At 41.9% G+C, this 26,943-nt stretch overlaps 1 long non-coding RNA gene across 1 annotated transcript; it reads left to right on the forward strand.

Moving 5' to 3' along the window:
• Positions 1-16,933: 16,933 nt before the first annotated feature.
• Positions 16,934-25,032, forward strand: LOC105853787. The gene is made up of 4 exons (XR_001145556.1): positions 16,934-16,993; positions 18,989-19,049; positions 19,312-19,418; positions 20,490-25,032. It is a non-coding gene; the product is annotated as an uncharacterized LOC105853787 (long non-coding RNA).
• The last annotated feature ends 1,911 nt before the right edge of the window (positions 25,033-26,943 follow it).

Here is a 26,943-nt window from a genome sequence, read left to right on the forward strand (position 1 = left end):
CCACTCTGTCTCTGGTGAAGCCTCTCACCGCCCCAGAGCCTCTGGCCTGTACCCCAGTTCTGTATGAATAAATAAATAAATCTTTAAAAAAAAATTAAATGGCAGCTTGAAAATAATATGCTTAAGCCAAGAAATCAAAGCATAATCAAGACTTTTTAAGAACAAAAGCCCAGAACAGATGGCTTCACTAGAAATTGTACCAAATTCTTAAAGAAAGCACATACCCTCGAACTCCTCAGAAACAATTGAGGAGTGAGTTATATGCCTTTGATAAGGCCTAAATTAGCTCGATATCACAACCAAACAAGTTCAGTGGGTAGGCTGAAGAAAGAGTCAAAAGACTGCACTGTGAGGTATTGGAAATAGTGCAGTAACATTAATGTGCTGTTTTCTATAAGCAAATTAACTGGAGAATAGACAAATGAAAAAAATTAGTCCCATTTTCAATCCCATAGAAGGATACATCAAAGAATGCAAAATACCTTTAAATTGGGGGAAAATATTTATAAATCACTTATCTGATAAGGGTTTGGTGTCTAGCATAAAGAAATAACTCTTTTTACAATAAATAAAATGGGCAAAGGCCACCTATGGTTACTTTTCCAAAGCTGATGTACAAATAATGAGAAATACAAGAGGCTCAACATCAACATTTGGGAATGAAAATCATTACCATGTACTTCAGATCTGCTAGGATAGGAAAAAAATTAGAAACCAAATAAAATTTGGTGAGGATTTGGAGAAATTATAAACTCCTCCATTGCTGGCAGGAATGGAAAATGCTGTAGTTTCTGTGGGAAATAGTATGGTAGTTCCTCGATCAGTTAAACACAGAATTACCATATGTTATAGCACCTATACTAGTATGTATGTATACAAAAGAACAGAAACCAGAGATTCCTATAAGTGATTGTTTATAGCTGCACTACTCATGAAAGCTAAGATGGAACAGCAGTGAAGAAAATGTAGAGTACCCAGACACACAACATTAGGTAGCATTCCAAAGTGACAAAGGAATGAGCCATATATAACTGCAGGAACAGTGTAAAGGTATTAGTGAATGCACTGTGAGTCAGAAGGTCCTATGTCTTCTAGGATCCACTTGTGGGAAATATCCAAGTAGGTACCTCTGAGTGCTGAGAGTGTAGATCAGTGTGTGCAAGGGACGATGGTGAAGGAAAGGGGGAAGCATTGCTTAATGAGCACAGCATTGTCTTTGGAAGTAACAAAAGGATTTTTGAATAAGATAGTGACTGATATGCAATAAGTGAATGTGTTAAATACTACTGAACTGTACTCTAGAAAGTGGTTAATTTTATGTTCTGTGAATTTCACCACAACCCCCTCCATGCCCCAATGCAAGTACACACACACACACACACACACACACACCACAATCATGTTTCAAAGTCATGCTAAACAGTTGGGTTTTCAAAAAAAATTGTATGATTTCATATGTACGAAATTCTATAAAAGCAGTAACTATACTGCTATGTAAATGGTGTCCTGGAGCAAGGTACAGTCTCGAAGGGGCATTATCGAACACTCCTGAATGAGGGAAATGATTTTTAGTTTGACTTGACCTGTGGTGTGGTGGTGGTAGTGGTATTTGTGTCCATTTGTTAGAATGTGTTCAAATTATACATTTTAGCTTATTTTTCTGCATGCAAATTGTACCTTAATAGAGATGGATTAAAAAGTTGAGTCTGGATTACACTGCAAAGGCCAGAACTGACAGTTAATGCAAATCTGCTTCCCTAGTATTTCTAGAATGTGCTTCTGATAGCAGTTATACAAAGTGATGCAGACATTAATCATTAAAAGTGGTCAAAAGCAAAAAGCACAACTTCTAAATGTCCCCAAAGCTTAACGATGCATAAGGTTGCTTACCAGTTCTGGAGGAGGACAAATAGTTCCACTACAATAAAACGTGGAGTCACACCAGCCTTGTAAAGATTTCTTTAAGGATAGAAAGTCACATTTTAGTTTCTGTAACTCCAAACATACAAAAAACAATTAGTACAACCATCTGACAATATTTTGTCATCAAAATAAATTCTGAATTAACTGAAAAAATAGGGCTTGATATTCTTTTATTATGAGATGTACAACAGTATGTTTTCTTCTCTTGGTCTTGGTTTCCAGCTCACACAATCAGCCAGGGAACTTCACACGCACATACTGTTTAGACACCAGCAGAGAACGTTAAAAGCTGTCAAGCCCAGAATGATGAAAGAGGGCCTGGGACATTTCTGGGAAGAGGGTGCTGAATGTCATACCTGGATTATGCGGATATAGCAAGTGGTTCAATGTATGGTAGGTAGTGTTTTCTGTATTTTAGCATCAGAAAGTTTTAACTATGATTAAAAGATATAAAATGGTATTGACAATCACCACCACACAGACAAAGTGGGGATTTAGGCAGAGTTAGGCAGATGCTCACAGGATACCAGAATGACAAATGACAAAAACAAGGCCGGGGAAGAAGACAGGAGCTTCATTATATTATCAGTTTTCCATAGACATTGCTACTAACTTTTTTGTCATAAAAAGTTAACGGCAGACAAACCCCTGCACTCCCTCATCTGTCAAAACCCAGATGAAACCTTTTCCCTCATTTTATCCTCTCTATAGGGTCAAGTGAAACTCATCTATATTCTTACACAGAGATGTTGGAAGGTGGTGGAGGGACTTGTTCAAAGGCCACAAATGTCTCCACAGCACTGAGGGCCAGTGAGTAACTTGCTAAGAAACCTGTCATGTATCAGGTGCTAGTTGGACCCACAGGAGCCTGCACCATCTTTCTACTCAAGTTTAGAGCTGAGCTGTGAGGGGCATTTTAGAATCCACCTGTGAAGCTCCGAAAGAAAGTCTCCTGAGTGTGTGCAAGTGCCCACCACTGGGTTTGCTCAGTCACCTTCTCTCAGTCAGTAGTGTAAACCAGAAAGTCCTGGGCTGGGGCAGGTGACCTCTGCATCTGCTGGGGCAGGGGGAGAGAATGTGGCAGCCTCCAGCCTTTCCTCTCCCCAAATGAAGTACTTTCCTCACAAGTGTAAATGTTCAAAGTAAGCATCTCAGTGTGTGAAAGTACTATAGGTAATCACCTAAACAATGATATATTTATAATTTGCTCAAGTCAGGATTTTACTACAAGTTTACTACAAGTTTTTGGATCTTAATTTTTAAAAATGCTGAGAACATTGTCACGATGTTTAATGTAATTTAAAACCTGGTTTTAATGCAGATATAGATAGGTCTACCTTGTGAACATGCCATAAATTATTTAACTATTGGTGTTATGTTTAAATTTAAGTTGTTTTCCTCATTTTGCTTTATTATAAAGCACTTTGGTTAAAATTCAATCTTTGATACCATTTCTGATTATTTTTTAAAGATGGCACCATAGATGCCGATCCACAGATATGCATATTTACAAATCCAGGATTATAAGGGCTCATGTACCCTCTAGAAACTTTAAAGATACAGGAGGTCATTTGACCTCTAATAACTGAGGGCCTCTGATTATCACTATGAAAAAATTCCCTCTATGGCCAGGAAAAACTGAGTCTTAATTTCCCTAACTGATAGGGGGCATAGATCAATTTTTCACTTGCTCATAGTTATTTGTGTTTTTTCCTTGAACAGTAGTATCTTTTTAAAAGCATAATATGGGAGAACACTTTTGGAGAAGGAGCAGAAATCATGTCTGAAACACAAAACATGGGAAAGTATAACAGAGTGATCCAAATCTGGGCTACAGAACAATAATTTAATTTATTTTTAAGGAAAGGCAAGTGTCCAAGTCTAAAATAGCAAAACCTTAAACTTACATGAAAATTAATTTGAAAAAGAATTATTGCTAAACTAAAAATGTAATTGCTGAAAAAGTCTTTTGTTAGGAAATTGGTATAAATTGTATAAAGATAAAACATTATGAAATAGAAATACTTTCAATATACTTAAATTTGTTTCTTGTTACTTTACATTAAGAGGATTCCATGTTATAAGTTCTGCAAAATTCACACACACAAACTTGAATATATTTTCAAATTTGTACAACACTGATTTGGCAAAGTGAACTCCCCAGAAGGCTGGTTCAGGGCCTTCCCTGGTAGTGCATGGGTTAAAGTGTCAGTCTCATCAAGATGCGCCAGCCACTGCACCATGAGTTTGATCCTTAGGCAGGGAGGTGACTCACATGGCACAGCAGACCTCTCCTGACTTGCCCGCTGCTCCCCTCAGCAGTATATTTCGGTCAGCCCGCCTATTTCTGCTTCTTACTCTGTCTCTGGTGGATCTACTCACCACTGCACATCCAGCCTACATTCTAGAATTTATATGCACAGATAAATAGTATATGCATAAATAAATGAAGACAATAAATCTTCCAAGGTCTTCTCTAAAATCTGGTTGCATTGTGTTACTGAATCTGAATAAGGCATATTTTTTTTCCTTTTGCTCTTTATTTCCTCTTTTCAAACAAAACAGAAATTTAACCAGCTGTTCTAGCAATGGGTGTGTGGCACTGGGAAAGCCCACTTGGAAGTGCTGCCTGAGGCAAGGAAGTGGTGACCAGTTTCCTGGCATGGCCCACTTGTAATGGCTCATGCTGACACCCAGAGGAACAGAACCATTTTGAATGCTGGTCCTCAGAGAAACAGAGGGATTAATCTGAATGATGTCCTGGATGCATTTCCCCTGCTTTAAATTGTAATCACAACACCTAGTGGCATTTTGCTAGGATAATCCCTCCCATCTTCATCCATGTTGTCACAAAGGGCATGAGTGTCACTTATGGTGACTGAGTAGTATTCCATAGTGTGTATCTACCACTTCTGGCATGATTCCCCTGTTTTGGGACATTAGGAGGTTTCCAGTTCTTAGCAACTGTAAACGTATTGTAATAAATACAAGATTGCAGGTTTCCTTTGATTTACGGTTCTAGCCTTCTTTGGATAGATTCCTAGGTGTGTGATTGCTGGATCATATGGTAGATCCATTTTTAGTGTTTTGAGCAACCTCCACATTGCTTTCCATAGTATTCCACAGTATTCCAGTTAACATTCCTACCATTAGCATAGAAGTTTTCTGTTTTACCACATCTTCACCAGCATTTGTTACAAGTTTTTTTTTTTTTAATATTCATCTTTTTTGCTGGGATATTGTGGTCTTGATTTGTATTTTCCTGATGAAGACATTGAATATTTTTTTATAATACCCTTGGCCTTTTCCATTTTTTGCTTTCAAGTTTCTTTTCATTTTTCTACCCATTTTTTTTTTTACTGTTTGTTTTGTTGTTGTTAAGTTGTATAAGCTCTTTGCAGATATGTGTTGTCTGTCTCATCAGTTGTATCATATGTCCCAATTTATATTGCATATTATATATTGTCTCCCATTGGCTGGGCTCCCTGCTCCTTTGGGTTACTGTCTCTTTTGTGTAAAGAAGATTTTAATTTGATGTAGTCTCAACTCTATATTCGCCTTAATTTTCTTTACTTCTCAAATGTTCCTGAGGTACATGTAATGGAGTGTTTTGCTTATGGCTTCAGGTCTTGCATTCAAGATTAATATCGTGTTTGAGTTGCTATTTGTATAGCGGGTGAGATAGTACAGTCTTGTTTCACTTTTTCCATATGCCAGTCCATATTTCCAGCACCATTTATTATAGATGTTGGTGTTAGTTAATCTCTGAACATTTGGTAGAAATCATTTGTGAAACCATCTGGTTCTGGGATTCAGTTTTTGGAAGGATTTGGGTTATTGTTTCAAATAAGCTGCTTATAACTTGTTTTGGTTTGTTATTTCCTAATTATTTAGGATTGGATCATTGTATAGTACTACACCAATTATAATAGGGTATAACAAAAGGTGGGTATAAATATTTTGATAAAACACTTCAAAAGGGAAAAAAAATTTTTAGATTTATTTATCTGTGCATACAAAGCTGGGGTACAGGCCAGAGGCTCAGGGGCAGTGAGAGGCTTCACTAGAGACAGAGTGGGGAGCAGAACAGGCAGATTGACTAAGTACACTGCCGAGGGGAGCAGCGGGCAGGTCAGGAGAGGTCTGCTACGCCATGTGGTCACCTCCGGGGCAGGTGGGAATCGAACTCATGTGGAAGTGGCTCTAGCCTCTCAGTGCAGTGCTTTAACCCACTGCGCCACCAGGGAGGGCCAGGGAAAAATTTTTAATAGCTTGATTCTCAAAACCTGGTTAACTGAATGTTTTCCTACTGTGTTTTGTTCAGAGTCAAAAGTCGATCCTCAACAGTGTGTATAAGAGATGACTCCAGTAAGAGATGGAGCAATTTTTTCAATATATCACAACAGTGCAAAGTCCTGTCTCATACGGTTCTGTGGCAGTCATCCAGCACTAAGTAAGTCAGCCAGTCTTGCTGCTCTCTTAAGAAATATAGGAGTAAAAGAAAAAAGCAATCTCTTCTATAGACCTTTCTGACATTCTGTATGTGTTCATGTTCAGTTTCCTAACTCAGTCATGTTGTCTGTCTCCTTCCACATGTGGAATACTCAATTTGACTCTCAGGACATCGACAACCAAGAAAATGAAAGGGATCAGTTTACACATTCTACCACAATGTTGTAGCCTGGAGGGTTGGGGAAGAGAGAAAAAAACTGACACTTTAGGAGACGTTCATTTGTGGGACTTTGTGTCACATAGCTCTGGATGCAGAAGTGCTACCATTCTACCTATTTGAACACTGGTCTTATCACTTTTATATAATTTTTAGATTTATTTTATTTTATTCATACAGAATTGGGGTATAAGTCAGAGGTGCAGGAGTGGTGAGAGGATTCACCAGCAACAGAGTGGGGAGCAGAACAGGCAGATTGACAAAGTACACTGCTGAGGGGAGCAGCAGGCGGGTCAGGAGAGGTCTGCCACACCATGTGGGTCACTTCTGGGAACTGGGGATTGAACTTGCACTGAAGCAGCTGCAGCCAGCTTGCAGTGCTGTGTCCTAACCTGTTGTGCTACCAGGGAGGGCCCGACTTTTATTTTTAAAACGTAAAATCAAACAGTTGTATGCTGAAAAATCAGATAATAAGTCATTAGTTCTAGTCTTCATGGGGGTTCCTAAAAAAAAAAAAAAAATGTGAGCTGGGATTCCATGAGAGGGGAATGCCTCATATTTAACTTTGGTTTTAATCTTCATTAAGAACAAAGTAGCTAACTAAAGTGAAAAATGTCAGAATAAAATAATGCATTTTGCAGAAGAAAGATGAAGGGATCAGGATGAAAGACACACACACAAAAAATAGATAAATTAGCATGCTACATAATTAATTAGCTTATAAATGAATCTTACCTATGGGAAACTACTAACAAGTGAATGTCTGAAGTAAAATGGAATGCTATTTAAGAGGGATACCCTCTCCTGCACAATTGCAAAAACCAAAAAACTTGGTGGCCAGAGGTACAGAAATCTGAACCACATTTCTGGGACAAGAGAGTGGCTCTCTTTTGCTGGCAAATATTCCAGTTACAGTCAAACTTGAAAAACTTAGTCACATTAGGGGCTGTGATCTACTGAAGGGTTGTGGCCAATTCAGTTAGTCCCAACCAACCCATTTTTAATGACAGGGAGCCATAAGAAGAGTGGAATAGAAAATAGCAGAAGGTATCCTAGGGGAAGGATAGGACAGTGTCACTAAATATGTTTCAGTGGCCACTGGCAATGGTCAGTATGCTAGTCAGTTTCAACAAAACACACTGCCATCAGAAAAATTTCTGAAAATTACTTTCTTTCTTTAGTATGTTTTCACAGAGCTGGTTTTAACAAAAAAAAAAAAAAAAAGAGAGAGAGAGAGAGAGAGAGAGAGAGAGAGAGAGAAAAGAGGCTGAGAAAGGAGGGAAGGAAAAGAATGATCACTTGTACATTCACAAGTGCACATTGATTAATGAAAATGCCAAGGAAGCACAGGGCTTATAGATAAGCTTTCATTCCTTGTTGGAAAATTATCATTACAACATGTGTGGTGTGGCCAGAAGAGGTGCTTTTTATGTAGTACTTAAGGGCACTGATGTATAAGGATGTACACCTGAAACTTTATGTACAACATTACATAAAGTTACAGTGCAATATTCACTAAAAAATAATATTTTCTTGTGTCTTCCCTGTATTTTGAAGGCTTTTCTTTCAAATATAACATTGCTCATCTTTTCACTCCTGTAATTCTGAATCCATTGTGACATTTAGTTTGTAGCTCTCAGGGCTTCTTTAAGAGGGGTCACATGTCCATGATGTGGAGGTGTTGACAACTGACAACATGATCGAAGAACAGAAAAACCAATATAGCCAAGCCTGTAGTAAGAATTGCTGCTGCGAAAGTCAAGGCCACAAAAACTGGAACACATGAAACTCTCAAGAATTACTAACCCCCAAATTCCTGACCACAGCCAATAAACTACCAAAAGGACATGATGCCAGAGGATGGACTTTGTTTATATATAGCACTTGAAGAAAGAAAGGTGAAGATTCTGAGGGGTTAGAACTTGATATGAAGATAGGGACTGGTTCCCAGAAAACAAAATAGGTGGGATTGGGACTGGAGCCCCAGGAGATAGAACAGGAAGGAAAAGTCAGTAACAAGAAAAAAAATTCTCAAAATTCATCACTAGTTAATCTATATAGGACGCAGGCCAAGTTTACCCAATCAGGAAGCTGTATGACAATCATGGCTCATCCCCAAGATCCAAACATGAGCATAACTATAAAACCCTGATGTTTCCTTTTGGGGACTGCTCCTGGGCATGTGGGAGCTCTTCTGCTTCTTATCTCTTATTGCTTAAGTCACTTCAGGCCTACTCACTGCTGGCAGAAGCTGGATTTTTGTTTGTTTGTTTGTTTTTAAATCTTTTCTGCCTCATTGCTGTGTGTTTGTTTCCTTTTCCCATAAACCAGCAATGGATCTTGGCTCATCCTGTTGGGTTACAGTTCCACTGACAAATGGAAGGCTGACACTTTGTCCTATGAAAGCTCATCATAACAAATCACAGGGGCTACCTGACATAAGAATCCTGGAGCATAAGACCCTTACACAGGCAAATAAAACCAAACTGTAAAATACCTCTACAATCATGTCTTTGGGGGGACTGAAGGAGGAAAACTAAACCCCTTCCAAGTCAAAAACCACAACGTTGTTAGTGACAGTTATGGAGTGTGTGGATGACCATAGTTCCATGGGAACTTATAATTAGGGAGGATGATTCTTTACCAAAAAGAAACAAATATTCAGGCTTGCATTGGAAAGAACATGGGTGACTTGACCAATCAAAGAATCCAGAACTCAAGTGAACAGTGTACATATACATACCTGACAAATGAGAGTAACTGCCCCAAAACTGCTCTGTGTAGAAGGGAAAACCAATAAACAATGCAGTAAAAGTCCCATTACATAAACATTCTAACCCAGTTGCTATTAGCCATTTTGTTTTCCCTTATCACTTGTGAATTCTTCTATTGTCTGATGAATTTATGGCTGGTCCTTTACTCTAACAAGGCTGCATTCCAAGTGGAGGGAACTGTGTGGCAGGGCAAGCAGGGCCTCTAGCCCCTTCCCCCTCCCATTTAATGAAGCGCCCCTCTTGCTCTTCCTCCCTCTGAATGACAAGTAAGTGTAATAACTCCGTCAAAATCTACACATGTAACCTATGTTGATATAACAGTATAAAAGGAAAACTTGGATTATGTTCCAGGCCCCAAGTGCTCTATTCTGGGCCCCGCTAGCATATAATAAAACCGGCAACCCCCTTGCTCTTGGAGTGCCACTTGGTTATTCCCTACCCGAGCAAGACAGTTTTTCGTAACATTTGGACACAAATAAAGTTGAATAACCAAGTATAGAGGTGAATGAATTCAGACACATGAAACATCCCGGGTGTTTTAGAAAAGATAATAGAATATATAGGAGAGTTTCTGGGACCTTGGAATAGGAAACTATTCATAAAAGAAGTCTCCACAGGCTCACACCTCTGCCCCCCTCTACTCCACACACAACACACAGTGAATACAAAAATGAATGAATCTGACCAAGTTCAAAGTAAGAACTTTGTTTAAATGTAGAGGACAAAGAGAGAGGTAACACTCCCTCTGGGTGATAGAAAGTTTCACTGGATATTCAGGGAATTCCAGTTAGCATCAACCAAAAAAGTAAAACACTGCCCATTAGGACCTAACAATGTTTTATAGAACATTTTTGCTTGTATTTAGTGGAATGTTATACTGGCATTCTTGCATACAAATCTCTCTACTATGAAAAGGAAAATACAGCTAAGCTAAATCAGTCAAAATAGTCCTAACATCTTACCCATGTGGTATCCTCTGCAAGGCCATCCATATCATGAGCACTTATAGAATATTCTCCCTTCTCTCAGCAGTGTGTGGCATCACCTAGCAGGATGCTCCCCTTTGACTCCTGAGACCACCTTACCAAGTCACTGTACCCCATACTAGCTTGGATGCTGAAACTCTCCTATGAATAAACTCGTACTTTTGTCTTTCCCACATCAAATCATGTTTCTAGGAAGGAATATATTACTAACCAAAGGCAGAGACTTGAGAAAATAATTGCCAATAACTATCAGAAACTGTGAGGAAAGGAAACAAGTGTTATAGGAATCTCAGAAGGTAAGGAGAGACTAAGCAACTGAAAACTATTCAACAAGATAATATAAAAGAAACCCCCAAACATGGTGAAAGAGATGAAAATATCATACAAGAAGTGAAAAGAACATTGATTTGCCACTACATGCAAAAGAATGAAGCTAGATTACTACCTCACACTATGCACAAAAGTCAACTCAAAATGGATCAATGAATTAGACATAAACCTGAAACCATAAAATAAATAGAAGGCAATATTGGCAAAACACTACATGACATAGATCTCAGTAACATCTTTACAAACACATCACCTAAGTCCAAAAAAGTGAAGGACAAGATGCACAGCTGATACTGCATCTAATTAAAGAGCTTCTGTACAGCAAAAGAGATGTTAACCATAACAAAGAGATATCAAATTGATTGGGAGAAAAATTTGTACTCTATACAACTGATATGAAACAGATCACAAAGATATACAAAGAACTCACAGGACTCAACAAAAACAAAAAACAATCCAGCTATAAGATGGACCTAAGAGTTTAAAGGACACTTCCCCAAAAAGAAAATGCACTTGGTCAACAAGCATATGAAAAATGTTCAACATCCCTCATAATCAGGAAAATGCTGATTAAACCCACAATGAGATACCACCTTACACCAGTAGAATGGCACATATTTAAAAAAAACTAGCAACTACAAATGTTGGTGAGGATGTGGCAAAAAAGGAGCTCTCATACTCTGCTGGTGGGAATGCAAACTAGCCCAACCACTATGGAAAGCTGAATGGAGGTTCTTTAGTCTACTAAAAATGGAGCTACCATATGTCCCTGAAATTCTACCCCTAGGGATTTACCCAAAGGACACAAAAACTTTAGTTCAAAAGAATCCATGCACCACTATGATTATTGCAGCACTATTTATAATAGCTAAGAGTAATTATTGGTTTACTCAATAATTACATGGTAGTAGACAAACATCACACTGTACAAACATATTACTCTAAAAGATTAAGTACTGTCCAGTGAATTAGCAAATAGCACAAATGTCATGTCAGTTCCACACTAGAAAATATAACAATTATGAGAACTTTTATAAAGTCTCACTAATAGTCATTTTTAAGGTACTAGAAGAAGTCACATAATCAAATGTATATTCTTCAGTAGGGAAACAACTCACAACAGAAAACTCTTGCTTTCCAAGGAAGAATGAAATTGTAGTAGTTCTTGTCTTAGCCACTATAATTAACCTTACATTGAGCAGCACTCCATATGTTTGTTTCCTCCACCTGGTTTCAAGAAGACCTAATACCTCAGGCATTGGTAAACACCATTATCAACCCAGCCAGTAAACAGCAATTTTAAATCTGTAAAAATCCATTGAAAGAAAACAAAAATTCTTACTTGAAGTGAAAGTCAGCTCTATCTACACAGGGAGTTTGCTGTTTGTTACTACATGTCACTAGCTTCTAATCTATGCTGTCTACTACCATGAACAACATTCATCACATGATGACTATTTAAATAAACATCTAAATAAACATTGAATTAAAGGAAACACTGCTCTTGTGTCATTTCAAGTGCCTGATAGTCACATATAAGTAGTGGCTACAGTACTAAATAGAGGAAATGCAGACACTTAGATTAGGCCAGGGAAGCTCAGCCAGGAGTCAAATGAAGGAACATTCTCTAAGACTGACTCTGGTTTCATAGCATCTTACATACCTGAAATGGCGTATTTTCAAAAACTCCTAACTACTGTTCCTATAAAATTGTCTAATGGTTGTACCTCTACAAGTTAGACAATGGATTGTTATTTTCATAGTCCTTAAATCCTAAATTATTACAAACTATAACTTAGTATAATTCTTTCCTCTATTACCTCCCACACAGGTCCATGGACCAAAGCTCCCTAAAAAGCCCCTGGCCTGAAATGTTCACCTCTTTAAAGCCACCACTGTTTTACAACTTTAGCTCCAACTGCAGTTTCTGTGGATCAGTCTCTCTAAGATGGCTCCTCCCAGTGTTCTTTCCTGCTCCCGGACAGTACCATGGAAGGCTGTGCCCCACAGAGCTCCAGATGCCACCCCAGCTCTGGCTCCTACCCTTCCCCACTACAGGTGATCACTGGGACCATTGAAAAGGGCGCCACTAGCCCTCTCAGAGAAGGTTGCAGGGGGATGGGCAGAAGCCAGCAAGCCCTGCCCAAGGCTCAGCTCCAAACCCACATAAGCCCTCCCACCTTCCCAGCACCAGGAGTTCCAGCTCAGACACCCCAGCTCAGCTCATAGTGCATGTACCAGCTACATGAGCACCCAGCACTCCGATGCCTTCGCGAAGATCTTAGGCTTGTCAGAGCAATTCAAGAAATGATATCTGTCTCCAGCCTTCAGGATCTCATGAGCACCGGGGCTGGTATTCTTCCCTTTTAGCTTCCTCACTGTCCCTGTCACAGATTTTTGAAAGAGTGAAAAACTAAAGAAATGTTAACATAAATGGAAATTTTATGAGATTGTGTGGATGTATTCGTAAAGGTGCAGGTAAATATTTTGAAGAAGACCTAGATATACATCAAGTTTTATATGTTCCCATCTAGAGGGAAGGAAATTGTAAACAGGGAAGTGGGAAAAAGAAGACTTTTATATTTTCTCTCAGTCTGCACAACTATTCCTTGAGTATTTTACAAAACAAATGCACTCAGATATTATTTAAACAATAGACACATAACCAGAATTCTTGTTTCTGACCCTGCCTGTCCATAGCTTAGAAGTCACTGCTCCACCATAATGGCAGGCAGAACAAATGACCAAGTCAGCAACTCTCCTTGGGTCTATCTGGTATGGGAGTTTGCAGGACAAACCACTGTCCCAAACTGGAGAGAATCACAGCTCACTAGAACAGAAACTCACAAGCAGGGCTGGGGTGAAAGCCATCAGTCATGAATTGCTGGACATGCACCGTGATTAGTGTGAAGGTCAAAGCTACAGGGAGTCAGAGTCTCTGGGCACTCTTTTTTTTGAGAATTTCATTCCCATGATCCCCACAGGACTTCACAGTAAAGACTGGAGGTGGCTTCTGGCAGGTGAAGAGGGAAAGAATTAACTTTGAAACACTAGGACACTCCGTTCTCCTTATCACTGCCTACACGCAGGGGAAGCTACTTAACCAGAGCTTCACTTCTTGAGGTCAACAAATCTGCCCAGCAGCAGAAGAGAAAATCATGAGATAGTTCAAGTAGTGAAAGAAGACTAACACCAAACCAGAACTCTGTACTCTGAGCAATTCTCCTTCAACATTAAAGGAGAAATAAAAGGTCTTTTCAAACTAAAATGTTGAGAGTACATCTGCCTCCCAAGAAATTTTAAAAGAAATTCTTCATGGAGAAGGATCATGAGACAGGTCAGAAACTCATGTCTTCATCAAGAAAGCAATCGAGGTGGTGCACTACCCTGAACTACCCTGGTGGCGCAGCGGGTTAAAGCACAGCACTAAGAAGCTAAAGTCACTGCAGCATGAGTTCGATCCTCGCCCCGAGGTGATCCACATGGAGTGGCAGATGTCTCCCGACCCGCCTGCTGTTCTCCTCAGCAGTGTACTTCATCAATCTGCCTGTTCTGCTCCCCACTCTCTCTCTGGTGAATCCTCTCACGCTCCCTGCGCCTCTGGCCTGTACCCCAGTTCTGTCTGCATAAATACATAAATCTGTAAAAAAAAAAAAAGAAAGAAACCATTTGAATTTGTCAGAAGATGAGTAGTTGAAGGTGGAAGCTAAGGCTCACTGAGCTGATCTAGCAGGTAACAGTTTGTTCCAACTAATAACAGCAGCCATGTTTGTACATGGACTCCTGTCTTTGTATACACTGAACACTCCTGCGCTTTCTGGCCTCTCTCTGGGCTTCTACCTCTCAGCCCCTTGTCATGCTGACATCTTCTCTACTGGAATGTGCCTGCAGACTATATGTGAATATATGTATATGCGTAAATACACACAGATATACATATGTGTGTATAGACTAAACCCACATATATGTGTGTGTGTGTGCATAGGCTTATATGTATGTGTATGAACTAAACACATTGTCATCATCCAGAGTAGCAGTTGTGCCGCTTGATAGTTCCTCAAAAACTATGACTTTAGAGGTTTAGCTCACAACTGCCCAAACATGGCAGCAATCCAGTTGGTGGTAGATACAACAACCCCCAGACTGTGCTATGTTATTCAGCACAAAAAGATATGCAGGAACCAGCCATGAAAAGACTGACGGAATCCTCAATGCATATTACCAAGGGAAAGCAACCATCTCAAAAGCCTGTTGTTGAAAACAAAATCCTGCAATTGCTGCAGAGCTCAGATTTCAGAGGAAAACACAGTGTGACTTCAAAGAAGATATGTAAAATAACAGTCAATTTAAGTATTTTTATTTTCAATAGGAAAATATCAGTAGCTTCACAGATTACCTTTGTGATGGTCAGATGCCAATCAGATGATTTTAACAAGGCAAGGAGACGGAATTGCTTCTAAGTCTGAGTGACTCTGGATTTCTTTTGTGGGTTATTTTATTCTTAGAGCTTATTGCTGCAGCAGACATTACCTTATTATCAAAAGAAAGGGGTTGGCTTCATTGAGATCATATCTGGTCCCCATGAATTAAAACGATATTATATGGTATGCGTTAAATTTGTTGAGTAGAACTTTTAATAGTCTCATGAAAAAATATGGTATGAAAAATGAGCAGAAGACTGAAATTCTGAAAATATAAATTAACTAGAAATAGCCAAAATTCTTATGAGAATTTAATTCATTTTAAGATTTATTTTTACTTGTTTATGCATATAAGAACTAGGGTGTAGGCCTACAGCATGTGTGTGTGAGAGGACTAACCAGAGAGGCACAGGAAAGGAGATATACTGCAATATGCTACTGAAGGGAACAGGGTGCAAGATAGGAGAGATCTCCTGTACCGTGTAGGTTACCTCCCAGGCCAGGGATCAAACTCAAGTCTTGGCATGCCCTAATGGTGATAATGCTGAGACTTAACCGCTTTGCCACCAGGGAGGCCCTGAGAACATAAGACTTTCAAAGACTGAAATTGATGGGTTTAAGCCAAGGTCTCCAAGAGATACCAGGAACAAGGAAATATCTCTATTCTAGATTGAATGAAGAAAAAATTAAGGCCTGGGAGGCCCACGAAGGTGGATGGAGGGTTGGGCCTTGGAGGTGGGGCCTTGGTCCTGCCTGCTCCTTCTCTGGCCCCTCCCTTGCAGTCAGCAGTCTTTAGACAAAGTTACCTTTCTGTGATGCAGAGCTGGGATTTAAGTCCCTAAATTTCCTCCAGTGCTCAGTTGCTCAAGAGCAGCAGTGCTATTCAGATCATGGAGAGTTTTCTCTTTTCTCTGAAAAGCGTTATTATTAGTTGGCAGAGTTCCAACTCTATTTCTTGGGAGTTCAATATCATCTCCATGATGCTCCTTCCCTTCCTTCAGAGTGCTCCATCCTCACCACCGGCCAGGAAAGACAGAAACATCAGGAAGGTAAGAAACTCCTGAGCCATTCTGAATACAGCAAGATTCTCTCTTATTTCCACTTCTCTGGCTCAATGCAAGATTCTGGGAGGGACAGAACAGATCAATTCTCTCAAAAGAATAGAATCTTGGGGTGGTGCAATGGGTTAAAGCACTGCATTATAAAGCTCTCCAAAGCCACTGCAGCATGAGTTTGATCCCCCATCAGGGAGGTGACCCACATGGCATGGCAGACTTTTCCTGACCTGCCCACTGCTCCCCTCAGCAGTGTACTTTGTCGATCTGCCTGTTCTGCTCCCTACACTGTCTCTGGTGAATCCTCTTAGCCACCACACCTCTGGGATGTACCCTAGTTCTGTAAGCATAAATAAATAAATCTTTAAAAAAAATAGAATTTCAGAATACTGGAGTCAAGGCTGGCCAACCAGGTGCTCCTCTGCTGAGGCTGAGGGGGGCAGTGCAGAGACCCTGGGAGCCTCTGAGCAGGGCTCAGGAAGCAGGTCCTATCTGACCTGACTGGGCTTAGCGCCTGGAGGGCTGAGGGTTTGTGTTTCTTGAAGAGTGAGGGAAGAGATCCATGCTGGTTCTCAGAGACCCTTTCTTGTGATCTTCAAGGAAGGAAGGCAGAAAATATGTTAATCCATTTTGGAAATGAGTAGAAGGAAATGAAGCCAACTTCCCATTGGTTTAGAGGCAGAAAGTTGTGTGCGTGAGCACTGTGTCTGCACCTGGTCTGGACTCCCCCAGGGAGCCATGGGTGCCAGTTCCTTATTGTGTTTCCTCATCTTTCAGCAACAAATGCAGTGGAAGGAGAGGAAGATGAGCAGAAAGAAACATGGAGCTTGGAAAGGTGAGAATCTGTAGGTGAGCCTGGCCAGATTTACCCCCTCTCCTGTCCCTGACTGAGTCCCAGCTCCCAGATCCAAGTGGTCAGGGCTCATCCCTCAGAAAAACAGACTCCTGGGAAAGAGAAAGAACCCTGACACCTCCCAGATCCCAGGCTCAGAGGAGGCCAGGACAGGCCTGGAATTGTGTGTTGTCTGCAGAGACATATGGAGGGAGTGGACTACAGGGCCTGGCCTGGGAGGCGGGTCCTCCACATCCAGCAGGAGTCAAGTTGCTTAGCCTGTCAGATCCCTCTGGGAGCCCTGCCCATCCTCTCTCACAGAGCAGGGACTGGGCCTCAGGATCCAAATTTACTTTGTAAATGACAGGGGCCACCATCTTGAGTCTTGCCATTACGTGCAGGCCTTGGTGTCAGAGACCCTTTGTTCCCCGATGACGGATTATTGGGGGCAGAACAGGCAGGGTCTCAAGGTGGGAGCGGCGTTGGCAAGCGGAGATTCCTAAAAAGGGGAAAAGGAGAAAAAGGGGAAAAGGGAGCAAGGAAGACACGGGAATCGGAGTTGGGTGCAAGTCTTCCTGTTTTGCCTTTAGCAGAAGTTTATTTTATACATTAGGAGCAAGCAGTGGGATGACATCAACACATGAACTGGGCTGAGAGATTACAATCATCTTTTTTTCTAAGAACAGTTTAGGGTCGTATTATCCTTCAGCTATGATTATAACATTTATTATTCTTAAAATCAATCTATTAAAGTTAGGATAGGTACATAAATTCGTAAAATTTTAAGGCTAACATTGTTATATTTACTACAGTGTTGATTGACTAAAATAAAGTCCCTTTAAACCTTTGATGTTACTTAATGATCTTCATTCTTATTGAGACATCTTAGAGAGTAAAAGCCAAGTCACGGGCTAGGGTGGAGATTAGGCTGGAGATGTGAAGGGGGATAAGATGAGATCGAGGGCCAAGGAGAAGTTGTGCAAGAGGGTAAAGTCAAGTCGAAGACTAGACTGGAGGAGTTTTCTGGTAGATAAATCACTAAGGGAGATAGTTAAGAGTCCTCATTTAAAAACTGAGCAATAAAAGCTTAAGTATGAGAGTAGAGTGATAAGATTTTGGTTCTGGTGCGGGCATTAAAAGAACTTTAATTATTTTTTAGCATGTTCTAGTACTGCCTTGTCTTACAGTATTAATTTTGTTATAATTGCTTTTATTAATCAGTCAGTTGTAATATTAGTTTTTGCTGTGTAGAGGAATTTCCTATCTTGGCAGTGCTTTCCTGTCTTGCTTGCTCACTTGAGCCAGGCAGCGTCTTATGAGACTAAGGCAATCAGTTGGCTTATGAGACTAAGGCAATCAGTAAGGCAATCTGATGGTTGCTTAGAATACTTTGATATTACAAAAAAGGGAGGTCATAACATAAGTTAGCATGGAAATTCTGATATTTCAGAGCACTTCCGTCTCTATCCAGAATATGTCAGTTGATAGAAATTGCATAGCTTGTGTCATCCCCCCCTTTTTTGTTTTTTAATTGAAGCTGAATTGTCTTTCATTTGCTGTGGGTCTTTTTGAGAGCCTTGAAGAGGGCGAGGACAAGGACTGGAAATATAAACAGGAGAGAGAGAATGATTAGCAGAGAAATGCCAAAATTAATCAAAGAGGGAGGGGAGAGCTAAGCAGCTGTAGAGGTATAATGTTGAAGAGTAGAGAGAAAAGAATCAGCAACTTTAGCAGGAGAGGCAGCGGGCATCTAAGAAAGGCTAGTAATCTTAATTTTATCCTGCAAGGAAGACCTATAAAGGGAGACATTAGTATTATTTTATACACCAAGTCAATGATTTTTAATATTTTTATATAGAACAGGAGTTGTCTGGATGAGGGTAACACCTTGGACTCCAGAGTCCCATCAGCCACAGGTCTCCTGGAGCACCTGGTCCTCAGGCTCCTGTAGGCCCCTGGCCCCTCCCACACCATGTGACTGAGTCTCTTGATTTACAGCTCACAGAGAATCCCAGAAAGAACTGGAGAAAGATAAAGACTGGATTTTACTTCTGCAGAGGTAAAAATTCTTCCATTATTTATCCTTTCAGAGCCTGCGGTATGACCCCAGGACCACAGGCAACCTAGTGTTGACCTGGAGGGGAGCTCTGGACTGGGGTGCAGCTAAAGCCCTCAGGCAGCTGGAGAGTAGGTCAAGGGTGAGGACAGCAAGAGCATTATGAGTCAGTCATGAGGCTCCGGGGGGCTCAGGTTCTCTGACTGGGCCAGTCCAATGGGCCTTTCCTCTCTCACCTGCAACTTCTGCCTCCTATGTCCTTCAGTCACCTGGAGAAGCATCCTGACAAGGACAGATTTCATCAAGAGCAACACCTGTCGGAGTCCATGCATCATGCATGAAAGAACCTGATGCTGCTGTGACCACCACCAGGTCAGCAAATATTCAAGGATCCACTTTGATTAGAATCCAGCTGAACACCGTGCCAAAGAGCTTGCCTCCAGGTAACACAGGCAGCTCCTGTTTGGCATCGCCAGCCCCAGCCATGGCAGGGCTGGGCCTCACCAACTATCCCACTAGGTCCTACGCCTGGCGGTGGGCGACTACCAAGGCCTTGTTCCTCCCGGCCTCCTCACAGTGTGCGTCCCAGCCTCAGCTCCTGCCCCAGTGCCCATCAGGGACCTCCTTGTAGGGAGGCCCCACAGGCAGGCAGGTAGAGACAGGGAGTCCCTCATTTGTCCACCTTCATGTTCAGAAGCTGCTGGAGATTTTAACCAGCAACCAGAAGAATAGGTCACAACATGCAGAGAGGGAAAGAAAGCTGTGGGCTATTTCCAAAAACGGACAAGCTCAGCCTACCACCCAAATCTTTCGGAGGGCATTCCATTCTGCCCACTCCTCCAGAACAAGAAAGGCAAAGTGGAGCAACTGTCTGGCCTTCATCAGCTCTCTTATCCCAAGTTCTTGGGGGGGCTGTTTATACCAGAAATGCAGTCAATGTTGGGGTCTTCCCTCTGCTCAGGGAGCCCCTGGTGGCTACTGCTGTGGTCACTGTGGCCACAGCTCAACCACAGGCTTCCTCTGCCTTATTCAGTGGAAGTTCTACTTGCTTCCTACTCCTGAATCAATCCATCAAGTCTTCGAGTCTTTTCCAGGCCACATTCAGGCCTCACCTCAGGGTCCAGTTACAAGCTTTGGCTGGAATGGTGCTCGAGTCCCAGACTCTATGGTTCTGATTCAGGCCCAGGCCTATTACACACCCAATCTCCAAAACCAGCCACCATTTTCTCTACTGCAGACTAGTGATTGTGGGGTGTGTAGCCCTACAGACCAGCAAACTATAATCCAATCTCTTGTATGGCCCATGTATGAAAAGCAACCAGGAAGGATGTCTTTATCCCCTGTGGTCCTAAACTATAACCAAGTGTTTAGTCAAGACACTTCCAAGCCTTTTGTGGACAGCTACACCTTCCAGGCTCACATCTCAGTGTCTGTCCTTCACAGGGACCATGTCAAGGGGATTCTCCAGGCACCAAATCTCCAGAGATGGAAGCTCAGAGGTGAACATCGGGATGGATTGTCCTGCAGAATCCAGGCTATGGAATCAATGCAGCTTCAGGGAGAAACCCCAGGGGTGAGTCACACCCCAGGCACACAGTGGGCCTCACTGCCATGTGTGATGTCACAGCAAGGTAGATGGGGCGCTCTGGAGAAGAGGTGCAGTTGCTCTAGGAGGTCTGACAGGATGAATGACCTCAGCATCCTGCAAGGAAATTATTTCAACAGGGGTCTAGGGCAGTGTCTGAGGGGGATCCCCAAAGACCAAAGCAAAGTCTCAGCTATTTCCCCAGTGAAGGTTTGGCAAAAGAGCTCTCAGGAGATGCAGAAACACTCAGTTAAACCCATGTTGAGTGACTCAGGAAGTTTCTTATCCATGCATCCAGAGAGGAAACAATTAGAAAAAATCCTGGAAGTCCATCTGGCCAAGAAGGTAAGGCAGATCAGTGAGGGGATGATCCCTGTGAGAGTGCACAAATCCTGGCTTGCCGCCAACCTTGCTTCATCCCAACTCAGCGCCCAGAAGGAATCCATGAAGCCAGAACTCTTCAAGCACCAGGCAAGCTGCACAAACACCTCCCATGAGCTCCCTTTCCTAGGTGCATGTGCTCAACTGGAGCTGGAAGCACATATGACCAAGTTTAGGGAAACAGGAATTGGGGCTTTTTCTTCCAGACCTTTGAGCCCATAAGCAGTAAGGTTGAGGCACAACCACTGTCCCTTCCAAGGCCTGTCACCCCCTGTTTAGTCACCTGTGAATCTGGGGCCGATTCAAAAGCCAATTCTGCAAAGTTCTTTAGTTATGTTCCTCAAGCCTCTAGGGAAGAACAGGTGACATCTAAAATGTCAGTTTCCAGCACCAATGAAGAAACCCAAAAGTCCCCGGAAGGGACCCCACATGTTCTTCTAACTAGACAGGAAGGCAGTCTCTCTTGGTCTGTGAGAAGAACTTGGCAGAGTCAGACTATATTTTGTACAGAAATAGTCACAAATGGACTGAATCAGGAGACTGGGGGTCCGATCACACCATGCCCATCTCCGAAGATAACAACACTGAAAAGAAACTTGGGGACCATATATTTGAGGACTACACAAGAATTGAAGTTAACGGAGTCAAAGGAAGCCCCTCCCTGCGAAGTCAACTTAGGCTCCAGTAAGTCAGACAGCACCCAATCAGGTGACGCCAATCTGAAAACACAGTCTTCCAGGTTCAATAGTAGTTTCTGAAAACCTACGCTATCGACTGTTCCAGATATAAGAGAGTCCCCAGGGAAGGTGGAACCGGAGAGTGAGCCTTAATAAGGCCATGCCACGGAAGTGCTCCCCACAGACTCCTGCACTGAGTGGCTCCTGCTGGACTGCACCAGAGGTGTGCTCTTCCAAGATTCTCCCACAAATGTGGAGCTTGCATCAAAATCCTTCACCTCTTGTAGGTCACTGTATGGCAGTAGAATTTGCCATGTTTCTTAGGATCTAGATGTTGACTGGGCATCATTTCCTGCTTCCTCTCTTCTTGAATCAATGCTGTTTCAGGGAGGGTGTGTGAGGTGGAAGTTCTTTTTGAGCTTCAACAGTGTGAGGAATGGTTGGAGGGGGCTGGACTCGAACCCAGAAATGGGAGAAGTCTTCCCGAATGTTGGGAGAATAGATGACCCTTGCCCATTGCCCCTTCTCTTCCTGATGTCAAGGATTGAGGATATGAGTGGGGTGTGGAGGGCATTGAGGGAGGGACTAAAACTGTGTCCACCTGCCCAGAGGAGGGGAGGCCCTCCTGGCCAGTGGAGCAGGAGTAAACTATGTGCAGCCCCTCAGACTATGGAACACAGTAAGAAAAGAGGGTGGGATAGGGGGTGGATGCAGGAAGCAAGATGGCTCAGGGTTGCTCAGAAATTGCCTGTAGTTCTGGCCCACGACCCTTAGAGATACCAGCGCAGCTCCCAGGTTCCAGCTCTGTGCTCTGGACCTCACTTGTGTACCGCCCATTTCCTGCTATTCTGAACTCTAGGTGCTTGTCCTCTCGTTAGCTCTTTTGGTTTCTTTCATTACCTCTTAAAATTCCTCGCTTTAAACACTGTTGAAAACAAAACCAAGTCCTGCAATTCCTGAGGAATTCAGATTTCAGAAGCAAACACAGTGTAACTTAAAAGAAGGAACAAAAGTTGCAGTCAAGTTATTTATTATTCTTTTGGGCAGACAAAGAGAAGGTTTCCTCACCTGGTGATTATACTCATGATAGTTGTGACGAAATTGAGTTTCTTTCCTTGTGTTAGTCGAGCTTGTGGGAAATAACCGTAAGCACTAACACTAAAGTTGATCAATTTAAGAAAACTGGAAAGGGATGAATTTAAGAAAAGGCTGTGGAGAAACAATAGAGTCACAGCCAGGGGTACCTCTGGAATATGGCGAGGTTACTGTGACCGGAGTGGGGCTCCAAGGTCATATGACCATCAGTCAGACCTGGGGTGAGCAACTGTTTTGGCTCTCCATAGATTCATCATCTGGACACAAGGAACAGCCTTCCTAGCATAGGCAGAGGTGGTTAATATTCCTCGAAAATACTCCACACAGTATAAGTCTGATCCTTATTTCTATAATGAATGCTTTAAGAGGTTCATGTATAACTTTACCTTAGTCATGTGCCTGCATCATCTAATGCCACATACAGTTTTCAGAGTTGGTTAGCAAAAGGTCAAAATAAGGTTTATGATGACATGTTAAATTTATGTCATGTTTCGAATGCTTTCTGTATTGTCTAATGCTGAGAAAATGGTGTAAAGACCCTGGGAGAATAAAGATTGATAATGAGGCCTTGAACTCAGTCCCTACTCCAGTCTCTGTAACTCAGTTCTTTCCACATCCCAGGTTCACAAGCCCTGAGATCAACATATAGGACAAGGTATTCCTGGTTTATATTTGCTTGTCTGTTTTGCAGCTCTTAAAACTCAAGACCATCACTTCACATAATGATTCCTCCCTCTCGCAGCCCCCAGAGAGCAGAGCCTCAGACAAGAATGCCATCCAGAAAGGCAATTTTAAATTTTGGGATGAGGTCTTAGGGAAAAGGAGTAGACACATAGGCAATGAGAAACAAAAAGTGAGTGCGTGTATGTCTGAGTGTTAGAGGACAAGAGTGGGTGGTCCCACATGATGTCACTCTCTAGTATGCCCTGGCTGTTTATGAATAAGTGCTTCTAGACAAATCTGTGCATTGGCCCCAAGTCAGGAAGGAAGGAAGGCATGGTAAGCTGACATAGGTGCTGGTGGGTGCTCCTGAATGGAACTGGAGTTACCATTAAAGGGTCCTAAAACACTTGAGGCAGACCAGACATGACACACAGCAGCAAAGTCTGTGTTGTCTCAGCAGTCAAGTGGTTTATGTTTTCTGGTCTGACACTGGCTAACACACTGCTGCTAACATTTACCCAGACAGTTAAGCTTCAACAATGCAGTGAGAGCGATTCTGGAAAATGGAAGTCAGGGACTATCTTTCATTATTTTAAAACTTTCTGTGAATATGCCACATACACAGTCCTCAGCATATCTCATGGCCTCTCACACTGGTTCCCTCCTCCAACCCTCGCCTGCTGCTCCACTCCCTCTGATTCGTTGCTGCCCAGCCTCATGGGCCTCCACCTTCTGCCAGAAAGAGTCTTGACAATTCTCCAATCTCATGACTTATGGGAAAGTCACTCAGCCTACTGAAGGGCCACCTGTGAAAACCTCCCTCCTCAGACTCTTCCAATTCTCCACAAGAACAGGAAACATGGGTTCTGGCAGCCTGAAGGAAGGCCGAGACAAATATGGTGTTGGCGGTTTGGAAGGAAAGCGGTCGGGGAGCAATTGCCATAAGCATAGCCCTGGGTCCCATGGTCGTGGGTACAGTACTGACGTCATCGGTGATCCCATCGGGCACATAGTGTCCACTCTGTGCAGAAATGTAATGCCCAGTGTGGAGGAATTTCACCATAATGCAGTTCCTCGAGTAACACCATTTTGTTCAGTGTCCAATCTGTGTACATTGATAAGAAAACAACAGGTGACCAGCTCTCATTATAGGCCGTTTTTTAAAAAGATGCAGTTTCCTAGGTCTATGGCAGATGGTGGGGGAGGACTCACTGCTCTGGGAAAGTCAAGATAATGCACTGGGAAAATCTGTTATCACTTCAGGAAGAAATAAAATTCATCTCTTTCATCAGAAAAGATATAATTGTCAATGGAATTAAAGAGGTAACTGTAAAGGACAAACACAAGTATGGGAAGAAAACACTGCTGGTCCTTTCTAAGCAGGATATGAAGCTAGTGTCAGTAAGGGCACAATGACACTTTATAAAATTTAAAATTTAAACATCTAGACTAAAAAAACTGGGCAATGGTAACTCACCCAGGAAAAGGGAAAATATGAGATATTCAGAAGGTATACAGGATTCCTACAGGGCCTCCTCAGTGGCATAGGGGTCAAATCTCAGTGCTATTATGCTATCACTATGGTGGCCTGAGTTTGATCCCTGGCAAGGGAGCTAATGCACATGGCACAGCAGACCTCTCCTGTCTCACCGACTGCTCCCCTTAGCAGTATATTTCCATATGTCTGCCCTTTCTGGTCCCTACTCTGTCTCTGATGAATCCTCTCATGCCTACATCTCTAGTCTACATCCAGTTTTTCTGTGCGTAAATAAATAAATAAATAAATAAATATATATATATATATATATATATATATTTAGATTTACTTATTTATTCATACAGAACTGGGGTACAGGCCAGAGATGTGGAGGGTGAGAGGATTCACCAGGGACAGAGTGGGGAGCAGAACAGGCAGATGGGCGAAGTACACTGCTGAGGGGAGCAGCGAGCGGGCCAGGAGAGATCTGCCGCGCCATGTGGCCCTCCTCCGGGGCAGGCGGGAATCGAACTCATGCGGAAGTGGCTTAAGCTTCTTAGTGCTGTGCTTTAACCCGCTGCACCACCAGGGAGGGCCTAAATAAATATTTTTATGAAAGAATCACTATAAATCTGATATGAAAATGTGAAATTTCTAATGTAAAGATGACCCCATAATATGAAATGGTGAGTCACAGGACACTACAAACCAATAAACATAAAAAGCTGCTCAACGTCATGAATAACAAGAAACATGAAAATAATAACCCAGCAAGCTATAATTTTACCTTCATTAAATTGGCACAAAAGCTTTTTACAAATTGATAAACTCCATTACAAGCTAAACTATGGTTATACTTTCAAACATTCCCAACTACTTGAGCCATCTGGGAGAGCATATGGCAGTGATTATGAACATTAACATGAATAGCCTTTCACTAAAGTTCCACTCTGAGAAAACTTGTCAGGAGTACTCCAAAGTACATAAAGAGACATACACATAGGGATGTTTATAGCAGCTCAGTGGAGAAGACATGTTCACCAGTAGGAATATATTTAAATAATACGGAACAAGATATAAAATAGGGGCATTTCTAAATAAAATGGAAAAAAAAGTATAACAAATGATATTACTTAACTATTAAAATGGTAAGCTTTAGACACACACACACACACACACACAAATCCCAAACAGGAATAACAGAAAAAACCAAGTTATGTAACATATTGGGCCTAGGATCCCAGCTACACTGCAGACATCCAACCCAATTATGCTTGCACACGAGGTTTGCATGTGCCAGGAAAGCACTAAAGTCCACACATAAACTGCTACAAGAAAATAACAGCAAAGCCTTGTGACAGATAAGTGCTACCTAAGAGTAGGCTATTTGTATTTATGTGTCTGTTTATTTTCTTTTGATAAGAATCCCTGGATTACTTAGGAAACCTACAAGAACATGGTGGTTACTGCAATATAATACTCCCTGCTCCTACCTGCTAGCTCAGCATGGTGGTTACTGCAATATAATACTCCCTGCTCAGTAATGATTTGGGATTTAAGGACTGTGAAATTGGCATTCTTTTTGCATGACCCATTTCCTAACTTGTAGAGCTATAACTTTTTGAGGTTTTTATGGGAACAGTAGTTGGGAGTTTTTGGAAGCCATTTCAGGCATGTAAGATGCTATGAAACCAGTGTCAGTCTTAGAGAAAGTTCATTTATTTGACTCCTGGCTGAGCTTCCCCTGTCGTAAACCGAGTCTGCATTTTCTCTGTTCGGCACTATAATCATTACTCACATGTGACTATCAGACACTTGAAATCACACACATGCAGCTTTTCCTTGAATTTAACTTAGATGTTTATTTAAATAGTTACATGATGACTAGTGGTCATGGTAGTGGACAGCTCAGATTAGATGCTAGGGATAGTGCAGTGAACAAACAACAACCACCCACCCCCATGCAGACAGAACTGACTTTAATTTCTGGTGAATTTCCCTTTTCTTTCAATAGCTTTT

This window comes from Condylura cristata, unplaced genomic scaffold (genome assembly GCF_000260355.1).
Source record: "Condylura cristata isolate star-nosed mole 26May11 unplaced genomic scaffold, ConCri1.0 scaffold00017, whole genome shotgun sequence".
Classification (NCBI taxonomy): Eukaryota; Metazoa; Chordata; class Mammalia; order Eulipotyphla; family Talpidae; genus Condylura; species Condylura cristata.